This window comes from Anas acuta, chromosome 18, assembly GCF_963932015.1.
Source record: "Anas acuta chromosome 18, bAnaAcu1.1, whole genome shotgun sequence".
Classification (NCBI taxonomy): domain Eukaryota; kingdom Metazoa; phylum Chordata; class Aves; order Anseriformes; family Anatidae; genus Anas; species Anas acuta.
The window spans coordinates 8,745,136-8,762,523 of record NC_088996.1 but is presented as its reverse complement, the minus strand read 5'-3'; the positions used below and the strand labels follow the sequence as shown (position 1 = coordinate 8,762,523).

General features: G+C 39.4%; 1 long non-coding RNA gene across 3 annotated transcripts; it reads left to right on the top strand.

The window, feature by feature from the left end:
• Positions 1-6,298: 6,298 nt before the first annotated feature.
• LOC137841857 (uncharacterized) lies at positions 6,299-14,150 on the top strand. Of its 3 annotated transcripts, XR_011088800.1 has the most exons (6): positions 6,358-6,396; positions 6,553-6,625; positions 8,529-8,652; positions 9,822-10,576; positions 11,537-11,635; positions 13,183-14,150. It is a non-coding gene; the product is annotated as an uncharacterized lncRNA (long non-coding RNA). The 3 variants fall into 3 exon arrangements; XR_011088798.1 differs by lacking the exon at positions 6,553-6,625 and having other exon boundaries at positions 6,299-6,392; XR_011088799.1 differs by lacking the exon at positions 6,553-6,625 and having other exon boundaries at positions 6,299-6,392; positions 13,161-14,150.
• Positions 14,151-17,388: the final 3,238 nt, after the last annotated feature.

The following is a 17,388-nucleotide window of genomic DNA, read 5'->3' as shown; positions in this document are numbered from 1 at the left end:
TACTATTGCTCTGGAATAGTTAGGTGTTGCTATTCTTGCATTATTTTCATTTACACAAAAGCATGCACAGCTAGGAGTTAGGTCTGTTATCAAAAACTAGGGAAGGGATTTTCTACCAGTACATGGCTAATCAAAATATAAAATACAGAATACTGAAAAGGTCACCATGGCAAACAGCTGTATTGTATTTCACTGAATATATTAAGCATTTCATTTCTAATGTCTCATTCCAAAGACAAAGATTTTAATGAAACTGGAAAATGGCATGAAGCTATTTTTATCTGTGTGTGTGTTGCAAAGCAAATAGGCAGTTTCAGAGTCAGGTTGCCATTATTTATCAAGATCTTTGAGGCCACAGGAATCTAACTGGAGCCAACCACATCTTTCATAAAATGGCCAGGTATTTGACTAATTTGTCGCTTTTTTATTATTACTCGAAATAATTAACACTGGCTGCTTACAGTAGTTCGCTCTTTCCTCATGTTTGTAGTCTACTTTTCAAAAAGAAAGATGATTTCAGGAACCACAGCCCCTCTACCCAAACAGGAGGGTCACTGTTCTTTGTGGAGTTACCCGAAGTGCAGAGGGGTGATTACAAGTCTGTAATGGAACAGCTAGATGCAAAACTCAATTCCTTTCCCAGCTTCAGAACTCTATTTTTTGCTAAGTTTGCAGATGCTTGTTGAATTTTATGAGTACATTAGGAAATAAAACGGACTCGGTGATTGAAATTAAATGCCTTAAAGGATGCGCTTTTTATTTGTGCTGAGATCTCACTTAATGCAGAAGATGTCTCTCAAAATTCCTTATTAGTAGCTTGTCGTGCAAAACCATGTACCACAGCCTGTCTCAGGACAACAGGACAGTGAGCTGTCACCCTCCTACTGTGCTTTCCTGAGAGCCCCACAGCCTGTGCCCCTTGGGCCCGGATACCTCTCTGTTAAAAGAGCATTAAATATGTCACGTACCATGGGATGGGAGTATCTGCAGCAGCAGTATGTGCCTGGTAGGTCACCATGTGGAGTGGGAATGGAGCTCCTTGCTCACCTGGCCACGTGGCTGGATCCTGGGCGTGGTAGAGCTGCTGTTAAGATGGATTTGCCTTGCTTGTGTGTGCCAAGGAGGATGGAGATGTAGGCCCTGCCTTGCCCCTGGTTGTTTGCTGTGCCCAAAGGATTAGGTTAGAATCATCCATAGGTGGGAATTACATGGGGAAAAGCTTTTGGCGTAGAGTACCAGCATACTGCAGGCTTTGTTTAGCTTGTTCTTTCCTAAGAATCATTAGAGATTTGATAATATCACATTTAAATTAAAAAAAAAAAAAAAAAAAAAAAAAAAAAAGAAAAGAAAAATCATAAGAGCAAATATGTTTTGTTTTGTTGCTATATTTGTAGCCTTAGGTTGTAGATTTGTGAACAGAAAGAAGTCTGGTGAGGATAAATGTCTCTACTAGCCTGTTAAAAGTACACGTCTACAGGACACAGTTTCTTTATGCTAGGATTCAGCTGATGTGGAAGTGATCCATAGCATTCGTCAGCCTGACAAATGCTTAATTGGATAATTTGTGGGGTGAACAGGGATAAACAGGGATATTTTTGAGCAGTGATTTGACATGTTTCTAGTGTATCTACCTCTGCGCTCCTCCCCTCCCTTTAATTATGTAAGGGACTTAACTGTGTAAGAGATTTTGTTTTGAGTAGTTGTAATTAAGAGTTCAGTCAGTAGCAGCTATAGATTATTCATGAATCGTCCTTTCTCTTTTGACAGAGAGCAAATTGTGCCACCATCTCAAATCTTACAGCAAATATTTCACATTTCCAGTCCTACTGGGACAAATGCAAGAGGCAAATATTTATTTTTCTTCTAAGTCAGGAAGCAGTCGTGCTGCTGGGGAAGACGAGGTAATGACATGTGCTTCGTGCTGTTTGTCATGTCCCAAGCTCCAGGGATCCGGGTTCTGCTCACTGGGCAAAACCATCCAGCAACGGATACACCTGTAATTGTAAAGAACGAGGGATCGTTTCCAAGAAAGCTGAGTGTTTCAACAAAGCCCAGTGTAGGTAGGTGTGCTGGAATTACAAGCAGAAAACAGCAGCCGTTTTGGCTCGAGTGCTGCAGAGCACGGGCTTCCAGGATTCGGGGACCAGAGATTTCCACTCTGTTACCCCTGGGGGAAGCTGCTTTCCACTGCCTGCAGAGATCATGTGGGGGCAGTAGCATGGCCAGGCTATAGCTGTTTTTTTTGTGAAAACCCTCCAAAGCATCCCAACTAGTTTTGTATGCTCAAAAATCGTTGGTCCTTTAAAAATAAATAAACCCCAAAGAAGCCATGTTTCAGTTCATTATGTGTACTGAAAATTCCCCTTACAGTTTTTGTCTGGATATGGATCTTTTGGGGACTGTAATAACGTAAGGGCAGTGTTCCTTGTTTTTATTTTTCTGTTGTAAACTCTGGAGTCGTTATTTCTATATGTTGTTACACTGCTGGTTTATTTAACTGACATTTGGAGCAGAGAGAAGGCAGGTGCACTAATGTAGGTGGGATTATACGCTAAATACTGAAGACTGGCTGGAGTTCTGAAATTTGCCTCTCTGTGAGGTTTGATGAGCCAAAAGGCTCTTACCGAGCCTGATGAGGCTTTGTGTATATAAGGGCTTATTACCATGAAGCTGGTTAAGGACTAAGAGCACAATCTATTTAGTGTGGGGGGATATGGGCTTAATTAATTGTTTAAAATGGTTTTTGTTGTGGCTTTGCTGTATAATTATCAGTGTCTCAGACATTGGTGATTTTGAGACTTTTACTGAGGGATGTGCTATTGCTGCTACAGGACAAAAGAGGATATCTGCTTTCAGGCTTTGTTCTTTAAATAATGGTTCTATTTATTTATTCTATATTTTTTTCTTTTCCCTTCTGATTGCTTTCTCTGTTAAAGATCAATCTATAAAACGTTGCCCAACCCCAACTGTAAGCTAAAAGCTGGGGACCTGAAGGCAAAACTGAGCAATTAAAAAGAAATTTAAAGGATTTCTGAAGTTGATGATATGGTGATTTTGTTATTTGGGGAACTGTTGATACATTTTATTCAATGTGGTTGGCAACAGTAATTTGAGAAAATGCTTATTTTGCTTTGTTTTTAAGACATACGCTTATTTTAATGCTTTTTCTTTGAGTAACCTTTTGATGAATTATTGCTTATCTTTTATTTGAGTTGAGGTTTGCTGTGTTGTTCTGCTTTACCTATCCCCTGTGTCCAACCAGTTCCCTTGACATTTTCTTAATGAACCTGTTTTCTTCACACACTTATCCAGGGAATGAGTGTACTAAGTTGATACAGTGAGAAATGAGTGTTCGCTTTTCCTGCTCAGCTGATAAGATTTATATATTCACATGTGCAGGTATCGTGTGGTCTCTAACTGTACTTTGTGTTTCTCATGCATCAATATAAATGGAGGCAGACATAGTTGTGAAGTGTATCCTTTCATTTTATTTTCTATTTTGTTTCAGATAAGTGCAGCTTGAGATGATTCATTTAGGAAATGGGAAAAAATTACACTGCAAAGTATTTTCGATGCCTTTGGTGGGACAATTTTCTGAAGTTTCTTGAAAGTTCTAGATGATGTTTAAGGAAAAAAAAAAACACTTTGAATTTAATAAAAACAAGCAACACATCACCCCACAAACTCATATGACTTACACTAAATAGATGTGCTTCTTAAATATTCTTTTTCATTATGTGAGCGACAAATTCTGTAATTCACTTTGATTGCAATAGATGATCTTTGGTTAGGAAGGGAAGATGTGCACTAAGGAATATTAGAACAGATACACTATTTCCTTCATCCTGCCTGCTTCTTTGTGTGGGTTGACTTAAAGTTGTCTCTGTTCAGGGATTTTGATGTTCACTTAATATACTAATTTGTAGATTTGAGGCTTGAGATTGTTCATCTTTTCTGCCTTACTGCAGACTGTTGTTTACTTGCTTTGCTGCTAAACAGTGGCCATGCAAGTATAATGAATGCATTGATTAATCATTTCAGTGTAAATCATTTGTATTCCAAATTAAGTGCCTTGAAAAGAACCGAGAACAACTTTTTTTTTTTTTTTTTAATTGTTTCTCTTGCCAGAGCCTGAGCTGTCAGCACCCATCCATCCTACAAATCCATCAGGCACCGACTTCTTCCAACCCCATTCCTAACCACAGAAGTCAAACATCCCTCCTAGGACCTGCAACACTATCTAGATACAAAATTTATGTGTAAAGAAAATTAAGTCCCATTCTGATGTCTTTGAAGGAGAAGACCTTAGGATAACACAGAAGGAGTTTTCTTTCTTTCTTTCCATGTTGGAAGAAGCACACACAAAGCCTGTCACCTCAGTGTCAGCAACTCCCAAAAGGTCTGAAGGCTCAATACAATGTTCCCCACAGACTGGAGGAGTATTTGGGTGTTCAGCATTACAGCCCAGCACCAATTAGGTAGCTCTCACCTGCAGACAGTCTCTCCAAGAGCCTTTTTGAATTCTCCTGGAGTGCACTGTGCACTTCATCTGGGGAAACTGAGGCACAGAACAGTAAAGTGGCTATTAAAAGAGCTGGGAGTAACTCAGTTTTCTTGACTTCTTGTCCTGGGCTCTTTTCAAACTCTGCCAGACAAGTAGACCCTAAACACTAGATTCACAAATTCTTTTCAAGTCTTTTACATCAACAGTCAGTCTGAGGGGTATGAGAATTGGGCCTTCGTATCATCTCAAACCTGTTTGTTTGGGTTTGTTAGGTCTCAGAGCACAGTAAAGGCAAATGAGATAGTGGCTTTCTTAGAAATCACTATTTCACCCAACAAAATGTTTCTCTACAGTAGCAAAGAGCAGGTTTTATTTCTGCCAAAACCTCTGCAACCAAATGGACAAAATTTATCTGTAGCTTGGCAGCCAATATGCATTATCCTCAGGTTCCTTGCTAAACTATTAAAATTAATCAGGTGGCAAACTTTCATTATGCCAGCTCTAATAAACAAGAAATCCAGGCTCCTAGCACTGGAAACATCAGTAAATAGAGCAGTACAATGAAGTGTCTGAGGAAACTCTCCAAAAGCTAGTCAAATCAAATTAAATTATGCATATACCAAACTATTTATTTTTATATCAAATCTTTCTTACAAAAGTAGCACAACCTATTATATGCTATATAATAAAGAGCAAATGCCACCAGCTTGGGGATGAGACTGCTCTGTGTACCCCTTTGGCAGTTCCATCAGCATTGATGGTGATGTGGGAATCAGCATCTATGGGTAAATTATAAGGAAGTTAGGCTCAGAGAACATGCTTTTCTTATTAGATAAAGAAGGCTAAATAAGGCCTTTGCCTAGGAATAGATTGCAATTTGACACAAGAGTCAGGAAAATGCAAGCAAAATTAATCAGTCAGCAAGAAGAGATGCATTCAGGGCATTGTTTAAAATAATAGAGTTTAGGTATTGCTCTCACAAGGTTCTCAGGTCAAATAGGTCTGGAATGAGGATAGAAAAGCTGAAACTCTGGCACTTAGAATCTGTTAGGAGCGCACAGCACCAAAAGATCAGCGAATTACTCAAGTACTGGATGGAGCCCGTATTAGTTTAGCATCAAGGAATGGAAGAGAATGAATCAGAAAGCATGAAGCTAATAAGAGACCTTGAGGTGCTGTTGACTTTAAGTGCCTGAAAGTTTACAGGAACCTCTTTGAGAAGTATGACTGCATCTATAAAGCAAGAGAAATAATAGGCTGTAGTTTCTCAAGGAGCAAGGTAAGCCAAGCAGAATTTTATGTTTGTATATGGACATCTAACCTCCTCAGGCTTTTCTGAAATTTCTGGGGAAAAAACTACTCAGGTTTCTGAGACCCCTGGATTTAACCAAAGTGCCCAACAAAGAAAATACTCTGAAAAGCTGAGAAAAAAAAAAAAAAAAAAAAAAAAGCTGGGTACTTCCTGATGCTCAGTCAGGGGAAACTCAGTATAATAGGGATTTTTACAATAAGGATTTTTCTGTGTCAGTCTGGCAAATTTTTCCAAAGGTGGTAGACTGAGAAGCAATGCATTTGTTTCTGGCATGCCTCTGAGGAAACTCATCTGTGTATGTGCCAGGCAGCCAATATCCACATGGTGGATTCAGGCAGTCCTGGCACCACCGCCAAATCCAAAAGAAGAGATCTGCAACACAGCGCTGGAGAGATTTGTTCACTAAATTGAGATTAGGCTCAACAGCTGCAAAGTCTTTGTGGCTGGCACTTGGGGAATTAGCAACTTGCTGCAGATGAGGGCTCTCACCTGGCAAATTAATTTCCAGTTTTAAATGGATCCACCCTGCCTACTGCCTGAGTCTGGCTGTTGTGTGGGTCCCAGCACTACCTGCAGGTAGGTACTGTTTTGGTGCTGCCTATGCAGACTGCTTTGGAAATGAGGCAGAAGCTGCCTTCTTGTTTATTTAATAAATGAAACTTTTAGGCACCAGTGGGTGCATTTATTCTGTTTTTCTTGGCACTTGCACATTTATTTAACCATGCTCCTCCCTTAGCATGAGCGTTGATGGAAGGTGGCAATTACATTAATCATCTGTGCTGTCACCCCTTGTTTTGAATCTGCTCAGGGTAAGTGCTCTTCCCAAAATTCTGTGCAATCTGTTCCTGCACACGGAGAATGTTTACCCAGCAATGCAGGACCACCTCCAAAGCAATCTGTGAATTTAGTAAAGTCACCCACAAAGAACAAGAAATAGATATTTTTATGTATGGGACTGGTAGCCAACACTTTCAGAAAACTAGTCTAATAAAAATTTTCTTTGGTTTTGGGAAAGTTTATTTATTTGTTTTCCTTGAAGTTGCCTTGGTTGTTGTACATGATGAGAGAGCCTTTGGGTTTAATGCAAGGCTGTCCATTGCATTCAGAGTACAATTTCACATGTCAGTAGCTCATGGAGGGGTTTAAAGTTGGTGGCTTTTTAGGATTGGGGGGGGGGGGGGGGGGGGGGGTTTTTTTTTTTTTTCTTCCCAAAATACAGACTAGATATTTTGTGTTATTTGCGAAGGAGATTCTGACAGATTGGGTAGAAGATCAGCCAGTCATAAAGTGACAAATTTGATGATTAAGGTAGTTGAATTTGGTTTTGGTTTGGACATTAAACAAATGGAATGACTCATACTAAAAGAGGACTGACTGCTCTGCAAAGTGTGCGTGGTAGAAAAGGCTGCACTTCATCTTGCACAATGTGCTGAGCATATCAACAGCCCAGGCTGATAATCAGCTGGTGTGGTGGCTTAGGAGGAATCTAGTGAGGAGGAAAAACCTATAATGCCCTTATCTATTGGTGCCTGGGCCTCTGCTCAGAAAGTTTTGTAAACCTGCCTTGTGGGGCAGACAGAGGAAATAGTACCCTGTAAAAATTTTGTGTGTCCTAGAGAGTATTCTGCTCGGGGATGACAAAATGGGATACAGAGAGTTGTGAGTGGCTTCAGGGAAAGGGAAAGCATTTGAGCTTCCCCTTCAACTGCTATGGTGGGATTTTAGCTGACAGTGGAGAGCCAGTATCCACAAAAATGTCACAGTCAGGTCTGTATAGGGAGAGAGGGATACTATTATTATTATTTTGCATATATGTGTCTTTTGGGAAAACACAGTAGAGAAATATTGGTGGATCCACCATTAAGATGTTCAGGTCCTGCAATTTCAGGCATCAATTTAATCAGGCTGATTGGAGTTAACATGCTAGTCTGAAATGAGATAATACGTGGTTCCTAAGAAGGAAACGCTGGCAGACTGGAAGAAGCTGGATGGTTTTCTGGCAACGTCTTTTTATATTTCTGATGTAGGAGGCAGGGTAACCAACAGAGAGCCCCCTGCCAAGCCTGCTCTTCCTCTGATGAAACCCCGGGAGCTTGGCCCTCCAGTACAAAGCAGCACTCATTTGGTTGGCTGCCAGTCAGCAGGGTCTGAGTTGGGCTCTGGTTTCTGAGAGTCAGTTATGCTGTACCAAGTCCCAAGCAGAAGTTCGATCCGGGCAATGAAATACAATTTGCTTGCAGAAAAAAAACCACGATGTTGGAGAACTGAATCAATACAGACACCCATTCAACCTTGGGCAAGACTTGTCAAATCTCATAACTTAAGCAACTTCGGGTCTGCATGAGAGTCTGGCAGAGAAAAACACTGGAGTAGGAAGCAAGGCAGATGGTTTGGCTTTATATCAGGTGTGTCCCACCAGCACCATGTCCTGCTACATACCAGCTCTTAGGTGCTGGGTTATATTCACTGTGCAGTGTAGCACAGTGACTGGGAAGATGACTGAATACTGAACGATGACTTGGGAGAAATAAATTTGATTTGTGGCTTTACCACAGGCTTCCCATTGAGTAGGCAGCTTTGAATGTTACTTACATGCTCTATGCTCTGTGCCTCAGCTGTGAGTGCCATGCAATTAAAACTTGAGCTGCTCAGCTGGAAGAGTGGTGGTACCTTGAAACACAAGATAACCATTAATTTCTTCTCTTTGTACAGGAATCACAAAGCCCAGCCCTGAAGTGCTATTTTTATTGTGGTATTATCAAGCTGCCAACCAAGAATGAAGACCCAATATAGTGGGAACAACACAGTGGGAGAATAAGACTCTCTTTTCCCTAAGGTATTTGTTACTTTAAAGGCTCATCTAAAGCAGAAACTTATTCTGGTATCAGATAAAGGATAAATAAAACTGCGTAAACCAGTACAGCATCATGGGGATCCTCTGATGCCAGATTAAGAGCAACTTCTTTTTTCTTGTATTTTTTAGTTTGTTTTCAATTATTACACTTTTTTTATAGGACTGCTATCAATGAAATAGTTTAGACTGGCATGATTTACTTCCATAAACCCAAATGTATGGAGTATTCTCTTCATCTCTTAAATTTCAGTGTGTTGTGCAGCTGTTCTCTGCTATTATATATATGTGTGTGTGTGTGTATGTACACATGTGTATATATGTACACACACACTCTATATCCTTCCAGAGCTGGCTGTATTTTACCCATGAGCAAAATGATTCCATAAACCATGCTCTGTAAAGAACCTGAAAGCCTTTCAAATGACACATGCTCCATCAGTGAATGGCAAATTGTTATGGTGGGTTTTTGTGATACATGAGAGAATGACATGATGAATCTTTACAGAACAGGGATAGAAGGGCAGGAGGCAGGTGGCATTGAAATGGCTCCCAGGGAACAGAGGGGACAGACGGATTCTCCCATGATGTAAAATCCAACAAATTCATTAAAAAGTTACTTTAGTCAAAGATCTGACCCATAAGCTGCTTCTCATACTATAACTGACATAGTAGCTATTAGCTCAACCTGTTTAACAAATATTCATCTTTATGATAAGCAGTTTGAGCTTCTTCTGTATTTTAATAAATGTATGATATGATTTAAAACATGGATTTAATTAACAGGGAGAAATCACATAGTTTCTTTGTTAGTATAAGGATGTTGTGTCCAACCTAGTTCTGTGTATATTAGGAAGGAAATAGGTAGGGAGGACTGTAATGCAGTAGCCAGCTTTTAATATACTATGAACTGCTTATAGGGTGAGAGCCATTCGTTCTAGTGATTTTCTCATCATTTACATATTCAGTTGCATCTGCTTCTAAATAAAACTCACAAACTGATCTTAATTATTTCTAAGCCTATAACTATAAGGGGTATATTTTAAAAAAGCAAACCCATCTGACTTAAATCAGTACATTAAATAGTAGCATTTTAATTAACTCAGAAATATTTTCTCTTATTTATTGTGATTTATTTTTCCTCTCTTACCTAGCTCTTAAAAGCAGAGTGTTATGGGTTCCCCATGGAATTCTGTTACTATAGTGAAGGTTTTCACTGAAGTTTGAACAGACAAACCCTTGAGGGTATTGAAAAGTTTTCTGCCAAAAATTAAGTATTTCCAGGATTAATGGAACATCCATTCCAGTGATTTGTTATATGCTATTCACAGTGTTTTAATGCCTCAGCAACTTGATTCAAACTTTCAAGTGTCTGTAGAGCTGTGTTCAAGATATTTCTGCAATGCTCGTTTCATTTCACAGAGCAATTCTATTCAAATAAACAGTATACACAATTAGGGAGCTTTATTTCTCTGAGATGTATCTACAGGACATAATCCTGAGGGAAGGGAAATTCTCAGCTCCTATAGACTTATGTTGCTTCCAGGTAGCAACAGCGACATCTGACAGACAGCAAAAGTGAGAATGATTCAGGAAGTTGGAATACAAACAATTCTCAAATTCCATCACGTAGTTGACTCAAGATAGTTAATAAAGCACCAGGGAAGACTTCTGGGATTATGATCCTCGCATGGGAGGAGATAATAAGAAAACAGTGACATCTGTGCAGTTCCATTAGGCAAATTCTTGGAATTTCATTAATGGAGCTTTAATGAGCAGAAGACATCTTGTCAAGGCTGATCTGTGTCTCTGGAACCTGGATATCAGCAGTTTATGATGGCCCTAATCTTCATCCTCCGAAGTCAATGGCATTGTAATCATCACTTATTTCCTGCACTTCTCATGTAAAGTAAGTCTGTTTGTACTTTATACAAGAATTAAGGGCTTATGAGAAGTCTTGGGCTGACAGCCCTAGAGACTGAAATTCTGTTTATTCATGGAGCAGGCTGAGCTTAACTGAGAGTAGTTCTGCCACTTCATCTCACCCTCTTGGGCTGGGACTCTCTCTGTAGGCAGGAAGATACCTCAGCAGCAATTTCCACTCTCTTCTGGTTTCCCCCAGAAGTGCTAAGGGAGACTTCTAGCTACTGAGCACTGCTATGTTTTCTGGGCTACAGACAAGGGCAGAAATAAAAGAACTTCTAAATTTTATTTCTGAGTATGCGTTTTACTTGTCAGCAAGAAGAGTGCATTACTTTTGTTATGGATATTTGGTCCTGTTCGGACAAATTTTCTCTGTCTGCATGCGAAGTTGAATTTTAAAGAGCCAGGTTTGCAGACCACTGAAGAGCCCTCAATGGTAATGGATTTCTGTTGCAACCAGCGAAGGGCACACTGGAACAATGACCTCTGGGTGAGAGGTTCAATATCCTCTTACCAAACCTCGGAGTCCTCCAGTCATATTGATGGATTTCTTTCCACGTTGCTTGGATATTAACCGTATACTAGAGAAGAAAAACCAAAGCCATAATCTGTGAGGCAAGAAACGTCTTTTAAGAAAAACAGAAAAGTGTTAATAATTTTTTATTAATATTTTGAAATAATAATAGTTCCATGGAGCTGTAAAAGAGGCAATGCACAGAATATTAAAAATCTTAACAGTTTTAAAGTGAGAATTTTAAATATCCTTGGGGAAACTGATGAAGTTTGGTGGTTATTTAGAGTTTGTACTGTGTGGTATGAGGATGTCAGTTCAAACACAAGTAAAAGGTAGATGCCTTAGTCCAAAAATCATTCATTCACTGGTAATTTGCTCTGTGACAGAATAAAATGTGAGGATTTTTTTAATAGGATTAAAATAATATTTCAGAATGGATACATCTTGGATTTTATGAGCTGCAATAAATGCAATTGAAGCTGTAACATTCATTTGGAAGCATGTGTACATGCGTTTAGGAGGCAGAATTTGGCATCAGTTTATATCTGGGTCGATACAGTCATCTTCCCTGGGTTTCACCTCTGATTGGTAGCACTTCAAGGAGCTGGGAGGGATTTCTTTCTGTGAAACAGAATTGCATAGGAAGAGTGGAACACGTTGGAGGATTAATATCAGGTATTGCCTGTTCTAATTGCATCACACACCAGTGCTTGCTCTAGGGAGAGAGGCTCATCCAAATAAATGAGTCCACATCTTGGCCACAGTATTCAGGTAGTATATTTGAAATTTGCCATTTAACACCTGGCGTCATAAGATCCTTATTTTAATGAAAAGTTTGAGGTATTACATGAACAATATTTATACATAAGCCATTTTCTCCTATGTTTCTCAAAACGTACTGAATAAATGCTGGTATCTCTTCCTAGAACTTGAGCCTAAAAAAGAATGAGATCCCTCTGTTGCTCCTAGGTAATGGAGTTATTTTTTCAATGTCAGTGATAGGGACTAGTATTTCTGGCATGCTGACAGACAATAATAAAGGTCATAACACTTGCTGTCTCCAAACTCCCAGTGACTTGAATGGGAGTTTCAAGTGCACAGTATTGAACCGAAGAATTATGGCTTGAGAGAAGCGTGTCTGCTAATAGTAATTTCTGATAAACACCAGGTGAAAAAAAACCTCTAACGCTTCTGAAGAAAAGGAGAAGAGGGAGAGTGGAAGCTGTGCGCAATTTCTTCATTTCTGCTAATAATATTTAATCCTTGCACTGTGTTTTATCTGTGGACTTCGGATAATAAAGATGCAAGTACCACAGAATAATTTTAGGCACAGAAAAATGAGTTGATTAATCCAAGTCCTTTGATAGATACAGGAACTATTTCTCCAGCTTCTAGACTCTTGTATAGCCCCAAGAGAAAGGCAAGGATTTCAATGCTTCCTGTGCTAATTTCTGTATAATTAAACTAAACTATTTTCTGATGGTGTGAATTTTTGAAAACTTTGTTGTAGTGATTTTGTTCAGGTAAGTAAAAACATTTTCAAATTGTTTTTATTTTTATATATATACACACATACTTATACACACAAAAAAAATGCCATTTTATTTTTTTCTAGTGAGCCATATTTTGTTCCAAGTTAGTTAATGAATAATTGTTGATAAATATGGCAATCTTATCTGATGTGTCTAAGGCAGGACCAGGTGGACGGTGGGGCTAATGTGCAGTACAATTAAATTATATTTAACAAAGCCCCTTGGAGTTGCAGCCTTTATGGATGGATGACAATGGCTTGAAGATCTGCACAAGTTGATTCAGATAGTTAGTTTGTGTAGGAAAAACTCTAGGATAGGTACAAATGTTATTATGTAGCTGATGTAATCAAGCATAGCTTGCTTTCTACTCAAAAACCATACTTTCAAAGTTGGCTGTCAGTGTTTTTCCAGGTTCCAGTTGTTTGTCACTGAATGCCATTTATTGCAGAAAACATGATTGTTTTCTCAGTATTTTGACAAGAAACACAGGGGAACTGTGAGTAAAGCTTCTAAAATATTCCCAGTTTTCATCTTGCTCTGTCATAGAATGACTCGAAGGCTCCCATCCTTCCTCTTCTCTTCAATCCATTGGGCTCCACCTTACTCCCAAGATCCTGGACAAAGGGAAACCAGTGAGGCTTGGCTAACCTGGGGATGGAAAACAGAAGATGCAAGGGGAGTACATACACCTTCAAAACTGTGAACCAAGCCTTATTTCAACTCTCCGAGTATCGGCAGAAAGGTGGAGAGAAGTAAAAGCACAGCCTATGGTTTCAAGTTGTATTTATCCACTGGAAATGGAGAAGACACTAGATGGGATGTATATGAGATATTTAATAGATGCTAATAGAAGATACTGCGTGATACCTGACATAAGTTCTGGGTTTCTCTATGTAAGTTGTGTTAGAGACTGGACTGTGTACCACAGTACTTATTTCTTTTTTCTGATATACACAGTTAGCTACCTAAACCGCTGTCAAGTGGGTGCAGGATTGAAAACGCTCCTATTTATACAAATAACCAAAAGCTTTGTGGCCAGGGAGAGAGAAAATCAGCTTACGCTAATTATCAGAAGCCAGCAAGGTAAGGCTTGCAGAAGGTAAATCTGTATGTCTGCTGCTGTAGAAATTAGTGCTTGTGGGGAACCTTTTAAAACCAATTTTCTCTGCTTTCTCTTGCATGCAGTATAATGGGAACTCTGTTTTCAACAAGCAGAAGAGTTTGTAGAAAAAGATAATAAATTTAGTCATTTTCTATTTCATGGCATTATTATACATGTTTTATGATGACTGTACAATGTTTGCCTACCTAGCTCTTCCTCTGTCTTAGAGTGATTAATCTTTTTTATTCCTGGTTGTAAATTGGTTTGTTTCTTTGGGCTCTTGTTTTGTCAAAGGGATGTTTTGACACACTGCTGAGCTAAGTGAGATTATCCCAATTACATTTGACTGATAATATTTGTTGTCTGTTGCCTTCCATGTGAGTAACTGCACGGAATAAAATGCTGCCTTTCATTTCTGTGTGATCTTGCTTTACACATAGGCAATTTGTACGCAAATTATGATCTTTAATGAAAGAGATTAATTATGAAAATCAGTGACTAAGGCCTGAGATCAACCAGGGGTTTAAACACCCTAATCACTAAGAACAGGAACAGTCAGTGCCAATATGGGACTGTGGTATTCAGCTCCCTTTTCTTCCTGTGCCTATGAGTGGTCTCTGGGAAGTCCTCAAACTCTGCCTCAGAAGGCACATTTCAGGATTGAAAAGTGACTTCTCTGGGGAGAGTGAACCTTCCTTAATTCTTGGATAACGCTTGCTTAATGGGGAATGCGTGAAAATAAACTGAATTGTAGTTTTAAACTGACAGCAAAAGTGCTGCAGACATACAGAAAAAAATTTCCTGGTTAAGTTCGGACTCTTCTGAGAGTGATCCAGGTCATCTGTTTGGCTTCACCAGTCTGGTAGACAGACCTGTAGTGTCAGTTCCTAACCTGAAAATATGCTTTTTCAGGATTAGACAGCTAATTTGTAGACCTCCCTAGGATAGGGAGGATGTTGAAGACTAATTTATTATATCTCTATTAGCTTTTTCTAAATGAGAGCACAATTAAAAAAGTGGTATTATTTTTAGAAAGTTATTGCTAACTGTTCTTTTCAGCAATCAGATTTTCCATTTTCATATTGTTGTGACATCTCCTATCAGGGTATGGCAGTTGCATGAATTAAGTTAAGTGCTGTTGTTCAGCTTGATTACAAGGAAACTGAAATATGCTCCTCATGGGTATTATCTGTCATATTGCTAAATACAAAACCAGCGTACAGCTCTGCTTCATTCTGCAAAAGCCTTGCTTGCCACGCTCTGAACATTCTTTTGTGAGGTTCTGAATGTCTTGCTACTGCCAATGTCCTCTTATTCCAGTATCTTGTGGTGTTGGACCTTATGGCTGAACTACACGTGGATGATCTGATATCCTGCTGGAGAAAGTAACAATCTGGGACTCGTGCTAAAAGAAAGCTTTTTGGCTATCAACTGTTGCAGTGTTGGAGACAAATCTCTCAACCACAGCTGTGCATGATGGCAGGGGAATGTGTAAATATTTTTACTTCTAGTATTCTTCAGTAGTAGACGTTATTTCAATGCTTTTAACATGACAGAGCCCCCAGCAGTTTAGGGGTCCATCGCATTTTCAACCTAGAAGACAAATAAGATGGAGACAGCAAAGCTGTTATTCCCTTTGATCAAATAGGAATTTGAAGAAGAGGGGAATTAAACGACTTGGTAGAAGTCATGTGCTGGATCTGCAGCAGAACTAGGAGTTTAAACCTGTACCTATGAAGTACAAGACATCATGTCTTTTCTTTGTTTTTTCCTCTTATTAACTGTAGCAGAGAGCTGGAAATTCTTTGCAAACAACCAAAAAATAGTTATGTCTTTTAAATAAACCAGACATTTTTGTTCTATCTCTTAAAAATAATAATAATAATATGGAATCATTGTTACTTAAATTTGGTAGTTTTCTATAACATCCATGGGTTAGGATGCCAACAGGGTACATCAGCCATCCAAGTATTAGTATTGGAAGTGTCTGATGATGGGAAATGGATTGCTGTCCTACAACACATGGATTTTGTTGTGTTTTGGATTTCTGAGATTGCTAAGGTCTTTCACAGGAACACTCTTCAAATACTCTAATCCAGCCCCTTCAAACATGGAAATGACTTTTGTGTTTTACCTGAGGAGGATGCAGGAAGTGTAACTCATAGCCTCTTGACATCTGCAGGCAGATGTTCCCCTCTCAGCTGTAAAACACAACATATTCATAACCCAGGTGCCAAAACAGAGCAAAACTTCTATAATCAATAATTCCATTTATGCCCCCAAAGTCACAGGCCTCACCTTTGTGAAGCACTTGGCGGTGATTAAAAATATTAAGATTAAAGTACTGTGATTAAGTCTTTTAATGTTCCAAGTTTCTTCAGAAGTTTTGCAGAATTGTTTTCTTTCTGTCCTCCTTGTGTCATCTTTAACATGGCCTGTATGCTCATGCCTTCTGTGCATTGTTTATTTAATACCTGTCCTCGTTTCACTTCTATGACTGAAGAGTCTATTTTAAGCCTCCCAGAATCTTTTCTCCAACTGGTTAGAGCCATGTTATTTTGCGTGCCCTACTTTGAAAACATGTGCCTCAAGAATGACTCAGGGTCTTGAGGAGATATAACATGGAGGCATAATAGTCCCCCTCAGACTGAGAAAATTGGCTGCTCTCAACTGTAAAAGCATGCTTTTGTTTTCCAGCTCATACAGAACGTATGTGCAAGCACTGGCTAGCCTTACATTTTAAAAGAAAAATTGCACCGTCAAAATGTTTAGCTGTTTGTGACAACCTCCACCACCTGCTTTATAAAAGATCTTTACATCAAAGAGCGTGTAAGGCCAAAACAACAGAGAATTGATTCTTTAAATTCTAGATCTCTGCTTTGAATATATTTTCCTCTTTAATTCCTTCCTTTCCTTCCCCAGTGACCCAGTCATGATTTCACATTGTCCCCCTGGTCACGCGCTCCTGATAACATGGGCATCGTCTGGCTTTCAGGGTAGGACTGAGACCTGAACTGCGGCTGACTTTTATGTAAGTGCTGACTAAATTAGTTGACCCAGGCTGAGGTACTCAGAAAATAAGGCAGTGTATGTGACATACGTAATAAAAAGAGATTTTTGTCTCCTAAATGATAGGATTCCAGGAAATGAAAATTTCATTGCGACCTGATTAGAAGCCTACTTTCTATTTAAAGAAGTTGTAATTCAAACAAGCTTTGAAATGAATAAAGAATTTCGTACTTTGAATTTTCTGTGTGAAGGGCTTTCCATTTCAGCTGTGTATGGTTAATAATACCTGGACAGAAAGCCTCTATGCGGTCACATTCAGGGGCTGATGGCGACTTTGCAATCGAATCCTTAGCAAAGGGCAGAAAGGTTTGTAATTCAGCCCTTGAGGAAGTGAGCGAAGTCACTCTCACCTTGTGCCTCTGCTGTCCATGTGAAAAAGGAGGGAGTAGCTGCAGCAAGTTGTTGCTTCCTTGGGGTGTGTGTGTGCGCCCTGTGCCTGTTGGTCAGGGGATGGAGCAAGGAACTTGAAGCTGTACCTGAGTGCCTCTCAGCACGTTTATCTTCAAAATGTCCCTTGGAGGTGGAATAGTGGTTTTGTTCCCACTTCCCACACAGGCTGCAGGGTGATCTGCACCCTGTGG